This window comes from Diadema antillarum, unplaced genomic scaffold (genome assembly GCF_040938485.1).
Source record: "Diadema antillarum isolate AM-2024a unplaced genomic scaffold, OU_Dant_1.0 seq00001753_RagTag, whole genome shotgun sequence".
Taxonomy (NCBI): Eukaryota; Metazoa; Echinodermata; class Echinoidea; order Diadematoida; family Diadematidae; genus Diadema; species Diadema antillarum.
In genome coordinates this window covers 126,353-147,115 of record NW_027272435.1, presented here as the reverse complement: position 1 = coordinate 147,115, position 20,763 = coordinate 126,353, and the positions used below count along the sequence as shown (strand labels likewise).

The 20,763-nt window shown below is 37.5% G+C and overlaps 1 protein-coding gene across 1 annotated transcript in view; it reads right to left on the bottom strand.

The window, feature by feature from the left end:
- LOC139712042 (synaptotagmin-5-like) overlaps window positions 1-20,763 on the bottom strand; it is a 37,310-nt gene that overhangs the window by 12,864 nt on the left and 3,683 nt on the right. The window lies entirely within an intron of this gene.

Genomic DNA, 20,763 nt, shown 5'->3' with positions numbered 1-20,763 from the left:
TGGTGGGCTTTGATAACGCATTGTGGCTCAGGTTTATAATTCCACGCACCGCTTCATATTGGAGACTACGGAGAGGTAAGGGGTTGCCGCCAGCCTAAGCCAAACCTAAGCTACGATGCATTTATAACCAAAGGCTAGAGACGCGGCTGCCATGACAAGACAAGTAGGTAGACAGTGGGTGATTTTATGTTCGGGGCTAGTGCTGGTGTTAAATGCTATCCTTACACAAGCACCGATGGTAATCCCGATCTGGAAATGAGTCGAAGTTACAGCAGCTCAATAAGTTCTCTGTAAGTAGTTCCATACCGGAGCTGGTGTTGGGGCCCGGTGCTTTTAATAATGTCTTACTTAGAACCGAGCTCCGTAATTCTTTTTGGTGATTTTTTTTTTTTGTTGTGTGTGTGTATCTTTTTATTTCAGAAGACTTCTATTATGAATTCTCAAATTTGATGCACGTCGTCCCCTATCATATCAAGTACGTGCATAGCCTATCGTATGCTAATGCAATCCTCACCCTTGGAGAGTACACGCGCACTCTGGACATGGCCGTATAAATCTGCAATGATCGGGACCGCTTGCGTCGGTGTTTGAGCTCGATCAGTTATTTGGGGATAACACCAGCGCCAGCACTGTAGCACCGAACTAGAAATCACCTATATAATGCATATTGTAGAGGTAGAAACATATACTTGAACCTCCGGACAGATGGTCTTATGTGTTGTTAAGATGTTGCAGACATAGTTACTCGTAGCTCAGCGTAGATTTTATGTTGTTGTGATAGGCATATCATGCATAAGTATGCTCACATTTTTTATTTAATGATAATAACAATATTAATGATGATAATAATGATAAGGTCTTCTTTATCCAGGGTAGCCTCTTCAGTGTTGCCACTGCCAGAGGGCACTATCATTATTATTACCCTAACGTTGCCAGGTACCCATTTGTACACCTGGGTCGAGAGGGACATGGTGGGTAAAAACATTCTGTCAGGGACGTAAGATTTAACTGGGCGGGAATCGAACTCGGGTCCTCTGAATGGGAGTCAGTTTCATAAACTGTGCTCGACGGACGGCTTATAATATGTGACAATCGTATACCCACCCACATACGTTCAGATGACGTTCATGATTATATTGATATAAATATCACTTTAAAAGGGAAATTCCCACCTAATGCAACATGTTTCATGTTGCTTTGAATACATCAGAAATATCAGAGAAGTTGATCAGTGAAAATATGGTGGGAATCCACGCACACACACACACACACACACACACACACACACATACAAAGTTATGAACTTTAAAAGTTAGATAGTATGACAAATTGGCAACTGTAAGTGACGTGGGAGTTGAACAGCCGTCTATTTGATTCACACGCACACACACACACACATATATAGATAGCCAATTTTTGTCTTTTGTTTTTCTCAAGAAAAAAAAAATCTTCAGTTAAAACCTATCCTTAGTACTTGATAAGAGTAATATATTTTACATGTCTCCTCAGCGGATAAGCTCCGTCTTTGTATGCACTATTTGAGAAATAATGAGGAGTGAAAATGCTTTAACGAGGAAATCTGTGCTTTGCCTGTTTATCCATGCAGCTATAACACATGGGGCTACTGTGTTTCAGCTCTATGGTTTATCCATGCGCTCCCGCCATTTGTGGTTTGATTATCAAACAATGAAGACTCAACTTCTGCATAGTCTACGGAATGACAGTAGATTTCAATACATGGTGCACTTTTCCAATCATTCTGAATAATTGAATGCCAGCAAATGATTTTTGGTGTTTGCAAACAAGAAGAACGAAAAAACATGTGAACAATGATTACCTACAAAGAACATATATAAGAGACGAGGAATTGTACAGTATGCAAGTTATGACGGCGTACAGGAATGAAAATTCATTTTGAAAGTATCGTAGCCATTGGTTGTGTGTCATAATTTCATTAATTTTGGGGGTTTATCGTAGATATGAGATTTGGGCTTCAGAATCAATTAGAAATGCACCATGCTGAAAATCTTCCTTGATGTAATTTAGTTGAGATTGAACATCCAAACCTAATATTCAACATCACTCCTGCACATTGTGCTCTATGTAATCACAAAATTTACACCATCCTCTCGATAGTTTTCCTTTCGATGTCTTACTCAATTTCTTTTCAAACAGATACATGCATATTTATAGCACAGAAAAAATACCGGTTCGTACAGTAAGAGCATTTCACTCTAAATTTTGTGGAATGAAAATGACATATACACCGGTAATTAAATACGTATGACAGACACAATGTTTCTATACGTTATGTTGTACGGTCTCGAAATTAGTTGCAGCACTGACGTTTTGCTTATTAAATTTATCTATTTACTCATTCATTCATTTTTAATCTTTTGTCACGCTAGCTTATTCACAAATAAGTAGTAGTCTTCCATGGGGCCATGAACCATATCGATGAGCATGATCATGTAAGACCTACATTAAACAGCAAAAGGTATATACAAAAGAAAACCTAGATATACACTGTAATTGCAAAGTAACATAAAGAATATTTTGTATATTGATATGCCACAACATGAGTTCATCAGAATGCCGAAATATCAATTAAATCGTTTGTGACTGTAATTTTGGTTTTGCATTGTCCTAATGTTGATGTGTTTTCTAGTCTTTTTGTATGAATAGCACCAGTGCGCTTAGAAACACCAGTATAAAGCGCCATATAAATGCAATTATTTTTATTATTATCATTATTATTATTTTTATTATTAATATTGCTATTATCATTATCATTTTCAGTATTATCATTAATAATAATGATAACAATATTGTTATTATTATCATTATCATTATTATTATTATTATTATTAAATCGCTATTGTGCATGAATGATCAAATATCACAGCATAAATATGGTGGTGTTACTTACAAATAACAGCTTTATTTAAACAAAACAAATGTCTAACATGAATATGTGGAAGAAGCTGATCTGATTGAATAACCTATATCTTGTTCCATTCAAGTGAAGAAGATATGATTAGGCTTCACTTATGACAATAAGAGCGAAATCTTGGCACACGTGTAGACTTTTGGCGACATGACGACTGAAAACTATACATAACAGATTGCTTGTCTGCACGGATTGCATAAATACCTTATCGCTTACATTAAAATCTAGTGTTTTTGCCCCTACTCCTGCCGATTTGAACCAAAGAAGATGTTAGCTGTTTACTACTTCAGAGCTTCGCAGTTCTGATGCCCCTGTTCCTGTGTATCTCATAACATAATTTTTCAAATTTGGACTCCAATGACCCCCCCCCCCCTCAAAAAAAAAAAAAAAATAGAAGAAAGGCCCATACGGTAATTGTATAGATGATTATACTTCCTTCGAACTTTTCGTTCGTTAAAATTCTCAAAAGCTATTACGCTGTTGTTTCAGATGTATCAGATGTCGTCAGTTACTGCCGTTGTTAATAATTAATGCATGTGATTAGACCTTCAAGGTCTAATCACTGATTACACTGACGAGAGATTCTGTGTTTCCAAGAAAACTTCCTATTTCCTGTAAGCTCTTATCAACCGACACATTTACTCAAATAACACAAAAGGAAATCAAAAATTCGAAGGAAATTCAACGCTGCAGCACTCATTTGTGCAAAGCGCCTGGAGAGTTCTAAAAAAAAAAAAAGATAAGATATTGTTCGCGGCAGACAAAATCTGCACACCGCCACTAGTGGACCCTTGCCTTCGGTTCATGACCGTAATGTACACTTACCGTAAGTGCTACCGTAAACAAAACATGTTGTCTCTATTACGGTGGCTGACAGACTTTCTGAGAAGACAAAGGAATAAAAGGAAATGCGAGGTATACATTTACCTGTGTTATATCACTAGGATTCCTCATGTTCGTAGGGATTTTGGACAATATTTTTTAGTGTACCTCTGAAATCATATTAACAGTGCCCTGAAATACCATCGTACAAAATAGTCCCTATACACCCTTCCCTCTGCAAAGAGAGAGGATTTTTGACATTCTCTATCCTACCCCTCCCTCTCTCTCTTGAAACAAGACAAGTTTTCTGTTGTATAAGCTGTGCATATGTTATATATACATATGATATATATATATATATATATATATATATATATATATATATATACGTCGAGATATTTTGTACTTTCCATTTTAATCATCGCATTTTCGAGTGACCCTTCTTTCTTTGCCTCTCTCCTCCCCTTCCCCCCCCCCCCCTCCTGAAATTTCGTTCGACTGTCGTTGTCTGCCACTAATATATTTATGGGGCTCTCTCCGTCAATAAAAAATCGAGGCACCCTACAAGAAAGGATCCATCGATTGGAACTGCACGCTGATTATATGATGGTATCTACCCTTAAGCCCGTCTATTGAGTTCCACTATGAAGAATTTTTCCACCTGTCTCGAATTACCCAAATCTAATCAAGATATATAGGAAAAATGACTATTCTTTGACTATGTCATTTTGCTTTAGTCATCAGTTGTTCGCGTAATCTCAACTGACAAGGGAAGACATTGCGACGTTAACGTGAAACACCAAGTTAGCACATGGTTGTATATAAAACGGTATATTTTGTGAATTCCTACTCTTCTATACTATGCTTTGTTAGAGCACGGATGAAGAACTGCGTATCGTGTGCCGAAAACAACATTCGAAACTTATTCATAATGACTTGATGTGTGATTGTATGTTATCAGAGTGGAGTGAATCAATATCAAACAGTCTAATACATTTTTTTCTTAATTTTTCATCCACGTTTACAACAAAAATCATCGGACTTAATGTGAAGAACTTGATTAAAAACACAGATCCTTTACCAGCTTTGATGTCTTTATTTGTGATAGAGAGGAAACAACAGAATAAATTGTAGCCAAAAGACAAACTCACAACTGAGTGCCGTTGTCGAGTCTGTCGAGTAAAATGGTGGCGCCCTTGTGTAAAACAATTTCAGAAGCTGCAACATCAGCTTCATACAAAGTACAACAACCGTTTTACAGTGCATTATACAATTCAGCCACATCATCTAGAAAGTAAGGCTCTTTGTAGGGCATTCCAGTTGTCTAATAAAACCAGTATATTTCAGTCGTTGTCGGTGGAATGGAAAGAGACCGACAAATACTCAGTTTTTCAACACAAACTTGATGTCGGCAAGCACGAGGGTGTCTGTGCCTATTCTGGTAACTCATAATTATTTTTAAAAGAGAGGGAAGACAAAATTAAGCATAAATCCAACCATTTCTAACCTTCCATTGGCCCTCCATATACAAGAAATCATTTATCATTCTGTGAAGTGGCTCTTGAAGTTCTGTGCTGTCAATCCTCATACAGAATCACCATGCGAAGTGGAGGGTGCTGGTTTTTTTTTTTTTTTTTCGTTATAACCCAACTCGAGGGAAAGTTGAACTCAAGAGGCGAAACCATCAACAACGTGAAATTTCCATGACTGTCCCTAATGCTATTTACAATGTGACTTCAGTCACAGAGATTAAAGCTCCAACAGAAGTTTAGATCTTGAATTTTCTCTTGCAAACGCAAGCATTATCAAATGCATTTGTGGGTCAAGAAACGAAAAACTCCACCCCAGAAAGGATTCGCTGAAATCGTATCAACAAGATCTTGACTCTATGGACGGACGGCTACGGGGAGGGTTACAATATGGTCGCTGAAAAAGTATTCCCCAAACAGGTAATGTTCATATACATTTTTCATTCCATTTACTTCTTAGAGTGTAGTCTTTTTTATTCATTCATTCAAAGAGAATGACGGAGTCGGAAAGAAGAATATGAGATACTAATATGTATACATGTTATACATGTTATTGTTGTATTATCTACTGGAATAAACGGCAGAATAAAATCAGAATCATTTCATAGACAATACTCACGAATAGAATACTGCTCAAAGCACATTTCTTTTTCTTTCTACTCTCAAGAAAGATGACTGCGACTGGTGGATGACTGTCGCTCTGACAAATCTTTCAGAGATTCTCCTCCTTTTCACTTTCGCGTCTTCCGCTTTCTTTCTTCCTTATTTCACAATCAGCTCTGTTCAGCCTCTTTCAAGAATTATTAACCAGGAAGACAAATTATACGCAATATCAGATGCGACACTGAACTCCCAAAGAAGAAGAATGACGCGTTGCTGATGAATACGAGTAACGTTCCGAGGCAAACTCTTTAAATATAGATGATAAGCCAATCCAATCAAAGACGTGACGATGTCATCCCTTCCAACTTCCCCATCGGTTGGTATGACATCATAAAAAAGACAGGATCTTGGTCTACAACTAAGCTACACATCATCCTCTTCCCTATATAAAGGTAATCGTCACTTGGTTATAATAAGACGGCAGTACATCTATTCAATAGGTACAATCTATTTCCACTGATTTTGTCAAAAAGAGATCAAAAAAATATCTACACTCAGGTGAAAGGAGACGGGTGAGATGATTATATAATATAGGTCTCCTATCATTACCTCCTCCAGTAAGCACATGTGATTGATACAAATATCTCTGTTTCGTTAAAACATGTAAATGTCTTAAGTTTCATAACTTTCTTGTCTATAGGGTCTGATTTTTGGTAATTTGACTCCGTATCTTTGCAATAGAACGTACAGGTGACGATGAAATAGAAGTTAAAAACTACCCGTGTGCGTAGGGGAACACAGCTGGCTCCATGCAGGATGAAAAGCAGCACTCCAGATTGTTTTTTACGTTCCTTAAAAGTGGGTCATGGTCAGTGAACATCTCGAGGGAAGGCTACCAACATTCAATACTTCGAACAAAGTATCAAATTATAGGATACTGTGTCTGTAGATAGTGCCGTTGTCTAAAAAACATCCCTCCTTCATTTCACGTATGTGCGTAGCCTATATATCAACGTAAATAAGGCCAAGCCATATGAGAAACTAATTTCTGCTGAGACCTCTAGAGATCTGCGCTAATTTTCTCTACCTCATCAACATCTTGATTTCATCTCCAGAACCATGAAGTTTTTCATATAACTATGGAAGGTTATCTACATATCATTTTTTTTTTTTATTCCGTCATAAAAAGCGTGATAAGGAAGTTCTTGAGACAACCCTGAAGAGTGTTCATGTTTCATGTAGATGTATAATTTTAGGATTGGACATTTGCATTCACAAATCGCTGTGTGAAGTCAGGGATACAATATAATGAGTACGCGACAAACCATATCTATCGTTAAAGTGAAAACTAAGTTTCGGTAAGTGCTTGAGAACCCGTCTAGCACCATTTCATTTTTTCTTGCAATATATCGAAAGAGTCCACTAAGAAACTTACCTGGCTGACGCGGTTTGCCGGAATGATGAGTCGGTTTGGAGTATTTTGAGAAAAATAATAATAGTAGGAAAACCGACTTTTATTCCAGAAGGCTCCAGACTAACTCGGTCTCGGGAAAAATTCGACCCTACTTCAGACAATTCACACGCAGTTCGTGATCGCCACATTCTAGTGGCCACTGCATAATACCAAATGAGGCCTATGAAACTGAATGGACAGGAAAGTGCGTGCTAACGTAATCCTGTACAAACAAAACAAAAATGACAGCGCGCGGTCCTCAGTTGCTGAGACGCGCGGTCTTTGGAGTTTTTGTTGTTGTTTATCAAGCGCCTTTGATTGTTTTAGAGGTGCTTGATCGGCGCACACTAATTTTGCATGCGCGCAAAGAGGTTTTTGATGCGCGCGTTGTAACAACTCGGACCATGATACTGCGAGTAGCCAGAACACGAAGCGCTAGTTTATACAGGCCGCTCCCATAGGACAACACTGTACAATCAGAGGGACAACCATTACAGCTCATCCCGCCGTCAAAGCGAAGCCGAGTTATCCCCGAGTCCGAGTTTACCCTGAACCCGTTCGGGTAAGTTCTGAGACTGAACCTTTTTGGTTAATATTTCGAATTTTCGTCGTTACCCATCGAATATCTTGTCATAACATCGTTATCCTGCACATTTCCTAAGCATACGTTCACATTTGGGAGCGAAATTTGACAACTTTTGCAGGCTTACCAGAACTTTGTTTGGGCTTTAACCGTGACATCCAAAATCAGATAGGGTCTAGTTTCCCTGTACGAACATTTTCGCTGCCGTTTCAGCCGTTGCAAAGCTTTAAAGCATGCGAGAGATTTCGGCGCACGACAGCGCTAGTCCGGTCAATTAGTGTGCAGGGATTTTGAGACCCTACGGTCATAATGGCTTCTCAGTTACTTCTTCTAAGCATCGACGAGTTCGAAAACATACTTTCAAATAGTTGAAAGTTGCAGCATATGTTACACATTTCAGATGTTAACCATCGTTGAGGTGAGTTTCTGTATTTCCATTGAAACCGAAAGTAAGTATATAATGTGTATCGATTCTAATACAAGGATAATTTCTGTCTCTAATACAGCGAAACTCTACGGAACAATGTTATTACTTTATATAAACCAGCTATTATCTTATTCCGCGTATATCATCAATACTTTTTGGTTATATCAATGTTAAAAGACAAAATCTGAAATGATTTTGTAGAACTTGTAATATCATTTTTCTCATTATGGGACGTCATGCAAACAATAAGACCGGCACTCTTTGGTGACTGCTTGTACAGTTTTAATGCATTTCTTCGGGACAGAAAAACGAACCAAACCGAAGAGAAGAGGGACGTTTTACCATATCATTGTCTAGTTATTTCGCAAAACCAATTTTTTCTCTTAAATGAAACTAGCAGACTTAAAATCAGATTGAAATCACTTTTTATGCCATCACATTGCTGTTGGATGTGTTGGGCCAAGTGATTCCATTACTTTCCTGACAAAAGAAAAAGTGCGAGATATAGTTATAGTAACTGTCAGTAAAACCGTGCCTTCTTTGCCATATCTCTTAAGAATTTGTATGCTCGTTGCATAAACTCTTCCGCTACTTTTTTAAAGTTTCTTGCCATACCATTGTTTTTCTTGTTCGTAAACTCGTTTGGTTTATACATGAAAGGGACGTAAACAAGACATCAATTAATGAAGAAAGCTACCGACTGTCATTAGCTAATGATGTTAAATATATCAAGCGTATTTGTACAATAACCTAGTCAACATGTTAGGCGATCAGCACCTCATTCCGTCATGCACCGGCCGTACAGGTATAATCAATATTCGAATATTAGAGAGTTAAAGAAAGTTAGGACTTCACAATCAGTTTGCAAAGGGAAAATACAACGTTACCATGCAATAAGGATACAAAATAAAAGTTATCGACAGCTTCACTTTATTTTTCAAAATCTTTTGAAAGATATCGCTGTGAATTTAAAGTCTTTCACATCTAAAACATTTCAGTGCTATATTTCTTCTTAGCTCCTGTCTTTCTTTACTTTTCCTTTTTTTTTGTAAGATATCCTCATCTTCCTCCAGTTCATCACCCTGACTTGCCACCTTCTTCAATATCCTTCAGCTCGCCGCTGCCTTCATTTCCCTTTCTTCCGTTGTGATCGGAGAGAACCACATTATCCCATCACCACTGCCGAGGGCAAAACCTTTCAAAATGGTGACGCGATCAAGGTAACGAGTATCCAGCGTTGATGGTTTGCAATGGATAGTGTCAGCTCCAGGAGTTCAGCAGATGGTAATCGTGGACCGTTGAGGGCAGATTCTATTGTGCACTACTGTATACTGCTGTACTTTTTGTAAATACTCCCCCCCCCCCCTTCTCTCTGAGACGAACGCATGCACACACACACACACACACACACACACACACACACACAAACAAACACAGTACAAAAATATCGAAGATGATAATTGATGACGTCAGGCCCATATAACTTACCTACATACACCGTTCTGAACATAATCATAATAACGACAATGAAATTCTCTAAAACAAATTTCATTTCTCAAATCTATTACCAGTTTAAATTTACTAATTCATTGTTTATTCATTACGTGTGACAACATTTAGAATTAAGGCAGAGGTGTCTTCCGTTGATGGCTATACTCACCCATTTCACATCTAACTAAGATCGAACATTATCCACCGGTAATAATGATTTCAAACGTTTCACAGAGAACAAATGCATGCATATAAGCAGGAGGTGTTATAAAAGTAGTGGAATTTATCTCTTCGTAATTGCGTGCAAATCTATGCGGAGGTGTTCTAGTATTTATCGTATATGAAAGTTTCATGCTCTAAGCCACTCTTCCAGAGTTTGGATATTACGGCGACCAAAGAAGTGGTTCTTAATACGTACAATTTTTAGCCGTATATCACAGGAAATGTTAAAATCCGGTATGGATCTTGGTGGGTATATTGTACGAAACAAAATAATTCTTCAAGTTTTTCTCCAAGTCTCCTTGTAACAGTGCCCCAAGACTGAAAGCAGGAGTGCTACTGAGGCATTAATGTTTTACCATCTTGCGCACACTCGTGCATGATATTGTAGTGAGGTTTAGCACTTGAATGTTTAATATTTCTGACTATACTTCTCCGCGGCACGGAGCATGGGTACAAACGAGAGATTCTGGTTTCTTCTCTTACTACTCCTACCTAACAAGCCATCATGCTTGCAAAATAGTCAACATAAATGGAAATATAGACAAGAAAACGATACACGAAAGTATCAACTCACACACATTTACAAGAGGTAAAGAAAACGAGAAAATGAATCATGCGCCACTCATCAATCGTGAATAGAGAATACGGCCTTGTCTGAATACCTGTAAACATAATAACGAGAAGTCGACGAAAAAAAATGAATGCCACTCATAGGCCTATATAAATCAATATAAAGACAGAGTGATATCAAATGATGGGACGTCAGAAGGTTCATTGATATCGGTCAATACGAAATAAGACAGCAAAATGGAATTCTACAATTTCATTTGTTTTTAATATACAGTGGGATTTTTCTCCTTACCAGATTACATATGGATTTGACGAGATAACAATGTACATCATCTCAATTCTATTTTTAATCATATTGAAAAAAAATCATCCTATTCATACCATGTACATAATTGTAATATATCTGTTATATTTATCAAAGGAGGAGGTTAGTTGCCAAACCATTGACCGAAAGCATGAGCTTCATTACTGTTTGCTTACAAACATCCTTGGAGAGTTGACTCGAATAGTGTCACCCTTAATACGGCTACCTGTACCATCCTATGTATGAACATGGTACAGCTGTACTCTCTGGGCAATGCACTGATCTATTGTGTACACTGCTAGTTTGGAAATTTTGATTGAGCGAGTTGGCTGGAAAAAAAGTTGTCGCTGGTGGTGAAGCTCAATAGGAAAACTTGTTGCATAGGCATCGATGAACATCGATTTGATTCTTGTGGTAGCTAGCTTCCAGACTTAGAAGAATTAAATTTCCTCTTTGCTATAAGCACTGTCATCTGAAACTACACGTGTCGCATTCTGAAAGGTTGACACCATCGTACTTGAAGTATTATCTTATTTGATCGAACAACAAACAAACAAATTTGTATTCTTTGATTTACATGTTTAACACACCGCATATGGCATGTATGATCGGTAAGGCAACTACATAATTCTGTTCAATGGAACTGCATGGCACTGACAAGAGAAAATATCTTGTGGTAAATAAATTATGAATATATATTATGTCAGTATGTATGGATAAAGTCTGATCTTGTCTGGTCTAAATATCTGTGTTTCAAAATTCACTGCCTGATACAGTAATATCTTTTGTCTTGATCTCCAGAACACTTGAAAGAAAGTTGAAAGAAACGCGTGTAGGTCTACATGATTTATTTTATTATTTACATATTATTATTATAGATATGCAGCGTTCGAAGAAATGATAACAATGATTGCATGATATCAGAGTTAGGTAAATGTGAATAAAAAGGATCATTAAATGGGAACGATTTTTAAGTTTTAGTGCCGCCATCACTGGATGAGAAGACTAACACCTCGTGCCGTTACAAGACAGCGAAATAAAGAAAATATAAAGAAATTCCACAAAATTTCACTTTCTTCTGATATGTACACAAGATTCCATCGATTTGTTGCTGACATATACGTTAAGGATTATATCATTTTCCCTGCTGCTTTTCTGAAAAGGGTAAATCAAGTGATCTTTCGTTATGCTAGAAAAATTAAAAAATATGTTGAATTTTCTATATATTTTCTTTCTGTCCCAGGGCATCTGTTGCACTTACAAACGTCAATATAACTACATTACATTAGCCATATCAGGACGTGTGTGCGTGCGTGTGTGTGTGTGTGTGCGTGTGGGCGGGATGGGGGGGGGGGGGGGGTGTCATTCAAGCAACCCTCCAAGATGGTGGTGAGGATACGACTTCCCTCCTCAAGCAATCATTTTGATCGTTACCAGCCCTTGAGAGTGAAAATAACACATAACAAAAACAAAAACACTTTACCCAAACATCGGACACACTCTATATCGATCCGCTGTGTTTTCCATGGTGCGTGCTTCCACCGCTGCTGCAAGTGTGAATGGACTAGTTAAGTGCAATCACGTAAGTAAATAAGATGAGTGTTAGTAGAAATAATAATCACTATTAGTGCAGAGGCGTGACGTTTGCTAGTAACACGAGCAGTTCAGCGAAGAAATGTGAAAACAGACAGTGCACTCAGACAAGTAGGTCTGACTTTGTCTTTGAATGCATTGAGCAACTTTGATGACAAGCATTTAAAACGCCGTATGAGTGTACACCTCCAAAGTATAGCCGAAATATTAGTTATCATGTGTGAGCTTTTTGTTGTAAAAAAAAAGAGAGAAGAAAGTAATAACTCCAGAAATTGTTGCCGAGGATATATGGTGAACCTTCCCAGAAGTTTCCTGAGAATTTGTCTAGACAGTATGTTGATATATGCACGGATACGTCTATTCAAATTCATGAAATTCTTGCGTAAGTTGTTTTTACTGAAACTGACTGACAAATTGCCCTTATACATCGACGTATCGACGCAAGAATTTCCTAAACTTAAATAATTACGCAGTACCCGCTGCATGCTATAAGGAATAGAACCAGCAATGGCTGTCGGGCGGAAGCTTGGTGGTCTAGTGGATAAGACAGACGCCTGTCAGGTCGTTGGTTCGTATCCATCAGCCCGATTTGCCCATTATTTTTTTTTATAGTGACTACTACGAGAACACTGATTAATTCGGTGTTTACTTATGTCGATGTACGGCAACTAGTCAGTCAGTTGCAATGGATACAACTGTTAAGTTTTACCTTCGTTATGAAGTTCTGAAAATATTTCAAATAATTACAATTTCCATGACGATGAATTGTTAACATTACCCGAATATCTGTTCCTTGATTTGAGATGTGTGACTAAAATCCAAAGGTCGGTACTTAAAACATTTCACACCGACTGTGACCATCAATAGACATGTACTCTCGAATTATATATATATACATATATATATATATATATTCGCAATTTAGAGTGGCAATCAGATAAAAATTTCTTTACACAGGCTTTACATGGCGCCATCAATTGTATACACGTCAATATGCTACAAAAATTTACATGAAGTGAATCAAGTGGACCCGTATGGATCGCCCTGCGTCACGTTTACTCAAGTGTGCACGTTTTTCTCTTCAAGAATCTGTAATTAATTCTGATACTCGTCCTATAGAATTTCTCACTAGCACGCGCTAATTCATTGAACACATAACCGCAAAGAATTCTATGGCAACAGGAAAAATATTGATATCAATTTACATTTGTACAGTGCAATCATTTGCAAGTAGGTGCGAGTTCGCGACAGTCAAGTTTCTGAAGTGAAACGGCATATGATACATTGTATTTTTTCTCCATGCTTTGGCAAGTTGATTAGGTAAAAGAAGAGGAACATTGACACACCAACCTAGTCTGTGCCATCGTCACAGCAAGTCGTGCACTATAAGGTAGCAATGCTTTCCTGCCCCCATCGCATCTAATTGGGAAAATTAATACTCGTTTTGACGAGCGTGACGTATTGAGGATGGTAATTGCCAGGTGGATGAACTATATACCCGTCTCTGGGGCAAATATGGGCGGTCGTCTCTTGAGACCACTTGAGCCTGAATCTGAAAGGAAGCTGAACTCAAAGGGTACGGTTTATCCACCACGAATGGATACGCGGAACCCACTGTAGTTAGCCCGACACAAACTGACTTTTGATTTAAACAATATCCTAACAAGTCCTAATAATACGTGTAAGCTGCTTCTTCGTGCAGTTATATCCGTTCAATTTCATAGGCTCAAATTATCAATCCATGGTCAGAATTTAGTCCCTGGAAAAAAAAAAGAAAGCAAAAAAAAAAAGAAGAAGAAGAAGAAGAAAGTGCGAATTGCATAGTAATAGGCGTATATTGTACACACAATGTACGTGTCGTCGCGTGTACGTTGGATGTCCGTTGCCACGCGCAATATGCATTCGGAAATGCCTATTTTTTGCGATTTCCGGCCACAAAGTTCCATTTGAAAAGGCTATATACAAACGAAGAGCCACAGAATCGCAAACCACTTTAATGCTCATTAGTAACACAGGTGTTTTTGAGCATGTCAGATAACCCCTATCAGCTCTTTACGATTTGGTTTGATTGATAGCTCTGTTTTACTTTACAAAATATTGCTATTATATCATAATTATACAAAATGAGATAAAGGGTCTACCGTAATTTCTGCAACAGTCATTATCAAATTCGTGCCACACCAACTCCATGGCCTATTTCTTTTTTATCGCACTTATTCGATTATTTTCGTGTTGCCCCCCCCCCCCCCCGAACGGCGTCGTTGGTAATCATAAATAATCATAAATTCGATAAGATGAGTTGAAGAATGCTTTCTGATGTTTTAGATACAGGTATGACGGTTCTTTCCGCGTTTGATATTTCCTTTGATTTCTATGCGTTTGATCAGGTTTGCCGTCACGTCACGACTTACTCCCTGGAACTCAGATTCGGGTGTGATTGCTCTGTCGTGAAATAAAAATGTCATTCTTATCCCTGTTGAAAGAACTTGCGAATAACAAAGGGCGAAAAGTTTTTCAGACTCTTCCACTTTTCTTTTTATGTTTTATCACACTTTGTTTGCTTTATCTCATGTTGTGTTGTATCCTGGTGGCGCTATTTCCATGTATTTTCTTTTTAAGCCTATAATGTTCGATTCAACCATCCAACGAATATGATCAAGACCAAAGAAAAAGTGTCATTACACGCTATTAATCATTTATTCATTAATATAAACTGAATCACTCACATGATACGTAACATCATTGCAAGAAATCCAGAAAAATCGGGTTTTATTGTTGTTGTTGTTGGGGGTGTTTTTTTAGCGAGTAATCTTGGTACCCCGTGCTAACGTGGCATACGCAAACCAAAACAGGATCACTTACAAAACAGATGGATAGTCAATACACGTGTCCTATGATTAATTGTCATTATGAGATTCCAGCCACATGACGCTGTTTAAGAGATACAAAGAAAGCCGCGCCCGCCCGTGCATGATCACAAACATAGCGATTATGTTGCAAATAGGGCTTTAAAGTTCGTCAACATGTCATTCGATAGGGAGTGGCAACAGGCCGCAAGCAACATACGGCCTAGATTTTGATCAATGTTGTTTACTTTGCCTTTATTGAAAACGCCGCTATCAACGTGGAACATAATTATTATCTTGGGGATGCTATTTTTTACATACAGGTGAAATGGTGAGGAAAGCACAACGCAAAGTGCCTTATACTCAGCTTCTGTTAAGCTCTTTAATGATCTTCCTATAAGTTTAAGGGCAACAAATGATATCAAATTATTTATAACAGAAATAAAGAAAAAGCTGCATGATTCCAACAATTTATATTCAATTTATGTTTAAGTGCTAAGTTTTGTATATTCAAAACTTTACTCACAGACAAATCAGTCATTTCATTTGACCACCCCCGTGTGTCGTTAAACGCTCGTCCATCATTTTGAACCCTCTTAATCTATTTGCATTGAGACATAATGATTGCCCATTTTTCAAACCTTTGTATATTTCTGTATGTTATTCTTTTCTTCAGTTCTGAGTTTGATTTCTTTTGTTCATCATATATACTTTTCATGATCCACGTTTCTGACTTTTTTTAATTCATTGCTAATCTGTTTGTAAACACACGCTTTGTATAACGTTCGCGGCCTTGCTGAAAAACAAGCTAACAGCTGAAAGCAGACTTTTATCCGTGATGAAATAAAGTCAATCACTCAATCAACATTCTCTATCATGAATTATCACATTTCACTAAAAAGCTAAATTTCAGAACTTCACACATCAGCTAGGCACATCTTTTCAGTTTTTGTTTTTGTTTTTGTGTGTATGTGTGAATCATATACGACTGCGATAACCTAGCTTTTATATTTTGTTCGTTTATGATATAGACCAGACGTTGATAGGACCCGTCTAACAGCCAAGTTAAAGGCACGAAACGAGTCATCTTCTTGTACGTTCCAAAAATTCCCCTGGATAACTCGGAACGAGGGGTAAGCCGCACTGTGGCCGAGTCTCCGTTGGGGCTCAGACAACTCGAGTAACCACTATAATGGATGCCGAGCCATTCTCCACAAATTCAATTTTTCTCCACACGAGAGGAGACCATCCATCACTGCGCTCTCTCCCGCTGAAACATGAGAAGCATTCGTCATGATGATAATTGCTCAAATTTGCCATGTTGAATAATTTAGGTCGCCCTTCCTCCTCGACAGGAAATCAATGCTAGATGCAAAAGCACTCCCACCCCCCCCCCCCCAAAAAAAAAGAAAACAGCAAAATCCTTCCTATATAAACATAAAAGTTTTCACTGGTTTCTCAAATACATTCAAGGAATGAGCATTCTTGATAGTCTGGAAAATTGTTATAGCAAATTATTCCATAATACTGTTGAGGAGGTATAGCTTGAAATGAACGTGATCCAGCCTTAAAATTTTGTATATAGGCCTATAACAGGTGTGAGTTTCTTCAATTTGTCTCCCTCTATACAAATTAAATTTGTTAAGATCGCAACTGCTGATCTGTAAACTAACAAACATGTCGGAAACAAAGGAACCAGTGCGACTCGAACCTGTCATCTACTGCTTTCCGAGCAGCAACACTACCACCAGGCTCTCCCTGGTTGCCGGCAGTGACACGATGAACATGGAACAAATACCCAAGCTCCGAAATTCCGACATTGTTATGTGAAGTAGTCCAAGACGGACAAGGCATATTAACTGGGCATATCAAAGGGAGACAAATTGAAGAAACTCACACCTGAACCTTCACCCCTCTGAATAATGTCTTTCTTTTCATTTAATAGGCCGATAACACTTTGGGGAAAAAACCCCAAAGTGATCTGGATGAAGATCTTAAACATACGAATGTATTCAAGAATTAATTAACCTAAAACTGTCTTAAAATTTGAACGTAAGGTCTAGGATGTTGTACTGAGTACAATATATCACGGGCAAACAATATATCACGGGCAAACAATATATCACGGGCAAACTGTTGAGTTGTTGTAATAATGAAAGCATTGGTGTACGTGAACGAGAAGATTGATAAACGAGATAATCGAAAAAAAAATCTTTGAATGCGATTAAGTTGGTTACATGACAAATTATTCAAGAGACTGTTTCCACTATCAACATGGCAGATATCAAAACTATGATCAATCATTCGGTCAATCTGTGGTCCAACGTTTGCCCTTGTTAGATGACCTAACACAGAGCGAGTGAAGCATTGCGACGAATCTTGTTAATCTGACAGAATGACTTGCTTCATTTTGTTCATTTATAATCAAAAATTTACGAGATGACCACATTCCTATCAATGAGACATTTTTGTACAGCAGACATTGCACAATATCATTGACATCATCTTGCTCAAACGTACAATATTTTTAAGTGTAAGACTATAGCTATAATATATTCAAGTGTAAGACTGAATCCATAAAAGAGCAATCTCATCAACGTTGAAACTATTTTTCAAACGCTAAAACAAAATTTGATGATTCATTGTTTCAAATGCAGATTAAAAATCCAACATTATGAGCACAGCTTCTTCACCTCTATCAAGTGATGAACAAGGCATTCATAAGTATACACTGCTCTTCCTCACACGATAACACACATTATCACCAGTCTATTCTACTTTAGTCTATAGGCCTACTCAAGCGTGGCTTTCCTTTGCACGAACTCTTCAAGAACGAAAAGATACTCAATCGCCCAATAAAATATCCGTTAGATCTCCTTTATTTCTAAAGTTATTGACTTTCCTAACTCTTACCGTGGCAAATTATTCACTCGTAACAGTCTAACTAGCATTATTATTTGCCTGATATAAACAAAAATTATTGTGCCTGTAGTCACGTACAAAAAGAAATGAAGATTTAATTGGAAAGAATTCATGCCATCCTTTGCGACAAGTCAAGCAGCATAATGCAAGCTATGTGAACCTACAATTTCTTTAAGTAGTTTCTTCAGTTTTAGTTTCTTTTCTTTTCTTTTCTTTTTTTGGTCTAGGCTATCTTTCCCCCCTTTTGATACGTTACAGTTGTATTGTAAAGTATGTAGACGTAAATCAACACGTGGGAAATAAAACGTTGATTTGCTAACCTGCAAAGACTATAAATATTATTGTTTTAAGAACAAATGTACTGGTCCGTTACATTCGCCGTCCATGGGATAGACTTGCAGTGTTTGACTCAATATAATATAGCATAAAGTACATCTGAGTTGTTCAGTTTATCTAAGTATAGCTTTGAATAGCATTTATTTGAAAATTTATTATAGAAATGATGATAATTGTATTATGAATGAATATGATAATTATTAAATATATGTGTCTAATTGTATGTATACTGTGTGTAAGTTTGTATGGTCGTTATTTTGAGTGATATATTTTTGTTGTTTATATGTCACCAGTGAAAATCAAATTACTGTCTCAATGAATGAGCAGACCAGACATACTTACATCATATCATATCATATCATATCATATCATATTTAGTTAGTATTAACAGCATTAGTACTCTGGCGTATCATAATTCAAATCATGAATTGGTATACAGCGTCTGTGTTTGAATTTTCGTGGCACTGCATGAACGACTCCCACATCTCCCCTGTGGACACCCTATTATAACATCACAAGCTGAAATTATGAGCCTTCTGAGAATTTCAAAATGCAATGGATTACAGCAATGGCAAAACATTGCTTCATCATTTACAATGTACTAGCACAGAGATTGAAAAATCTCAAACGAGTCGTAATTGATACGACTTTAGTAAAAGGAAAAAAAGCTGAGACGTGATACAATACCGGAGTCAATAATGACAATCCAAGTTCCCAGATCTCATGTATCTGGCTTCTGAATTAATGTCTTTAATTAAGATTGGCCTACAAGATAAGGATTGTGCATACTCATCAAAACACGCAACGCTTTAGAAAAACATCATGAATAAGACTAAATTGTGCACAGCATGATATAGTTCGCGCATACGTCAACAGTATGATCGCACATACAAGCAAAGATGTTAATGGATTTTCCTTTCAATAATTCAGGTTGGGTTACCCCCAATTTAAATAATCTAATGCGATTTACAGAAGATAAAATCGTTGTAAAGACGTTTGCAGACGATGCACGATGCGCGCCGCACTAAGAACTAATCATGACGAACATTGGAACGAAGCGATCGTAATAACTCACTTACGTGTGTGCCTTCTCAACCGAGCTAAAAGCGAACAAAAGCAAAAAACGGTACAATATAATGCATGAGCAAAGGAAAACTAAATTTGAGTTTCTCACAGCAAATCATCACAACCATGGCCTAGCGTATCCATCACAAATCTGTTCCAGCAGCAGAATGTTTCATGTTTCCCTAATATTAGTAAGGAGAAATGATTATGAGAGAAAAAAATCAAATCCATATTTTTGCCAATATTGTAGTCCGAACTTGTTCCTGAAAGTACTGTATAACTGTACACTAAAACAGGAACGTAGCGGTTAACGGACGAGAGAGAGAGAGAGAGAGAGAGAGAGAGACAGGGAGAGAGGGAGAGCGATACTGATTGAAGTGTCGATGAAGATTTACAATAATAAAGCAGACTATATTACCATACCGTTCTTCTAATGAAACTTTCAATATTTTTGTTAGTTTTACTTTTTCCGCATATTAGATGCGTTAACATGCCAGCATTGATAGAATTGACTGTAAAGCCATGGCTGAGTTTAAATGGAAAGATTTTAGTAAAAACAAGAGCTATAAAGAGCGTTGACGCCACTCTGAGCTTCAAGATAAATTCAACCCTGTGACTCTGTTAAGCCCTTCGATGATGTTTCAAAGGCCAGGATACACTTTTTATCAATGTTTTTCCTAGCAGGGGTATGGTGAACAATTTACAATTCTTTTATTCTATTGTAATTTTCTTTACACACATTGTAAACATACATGTATTATATCATGACAGGCACATGGTAAGTAGCCTTTGCCTTCGAAAGCGCTGCATTAGGATACCATACTAGGTTGTATGTACTTGTAAAAAGATACCTCTGCATTTCCTGTACCCCTGAGGATGATTTCCGCCAAATCTGATAAGGAATTTGAATGAAGATAATGAGAGGCTTAGGTGTACCACAGGGGAGCAATTGTTGCACTTGAAACTGCCACAAACAAGTTTCGTATTTCCGTTTTACTGCGTATACGATTTATACTTAATAGTATACAATACACATATATATTGCTG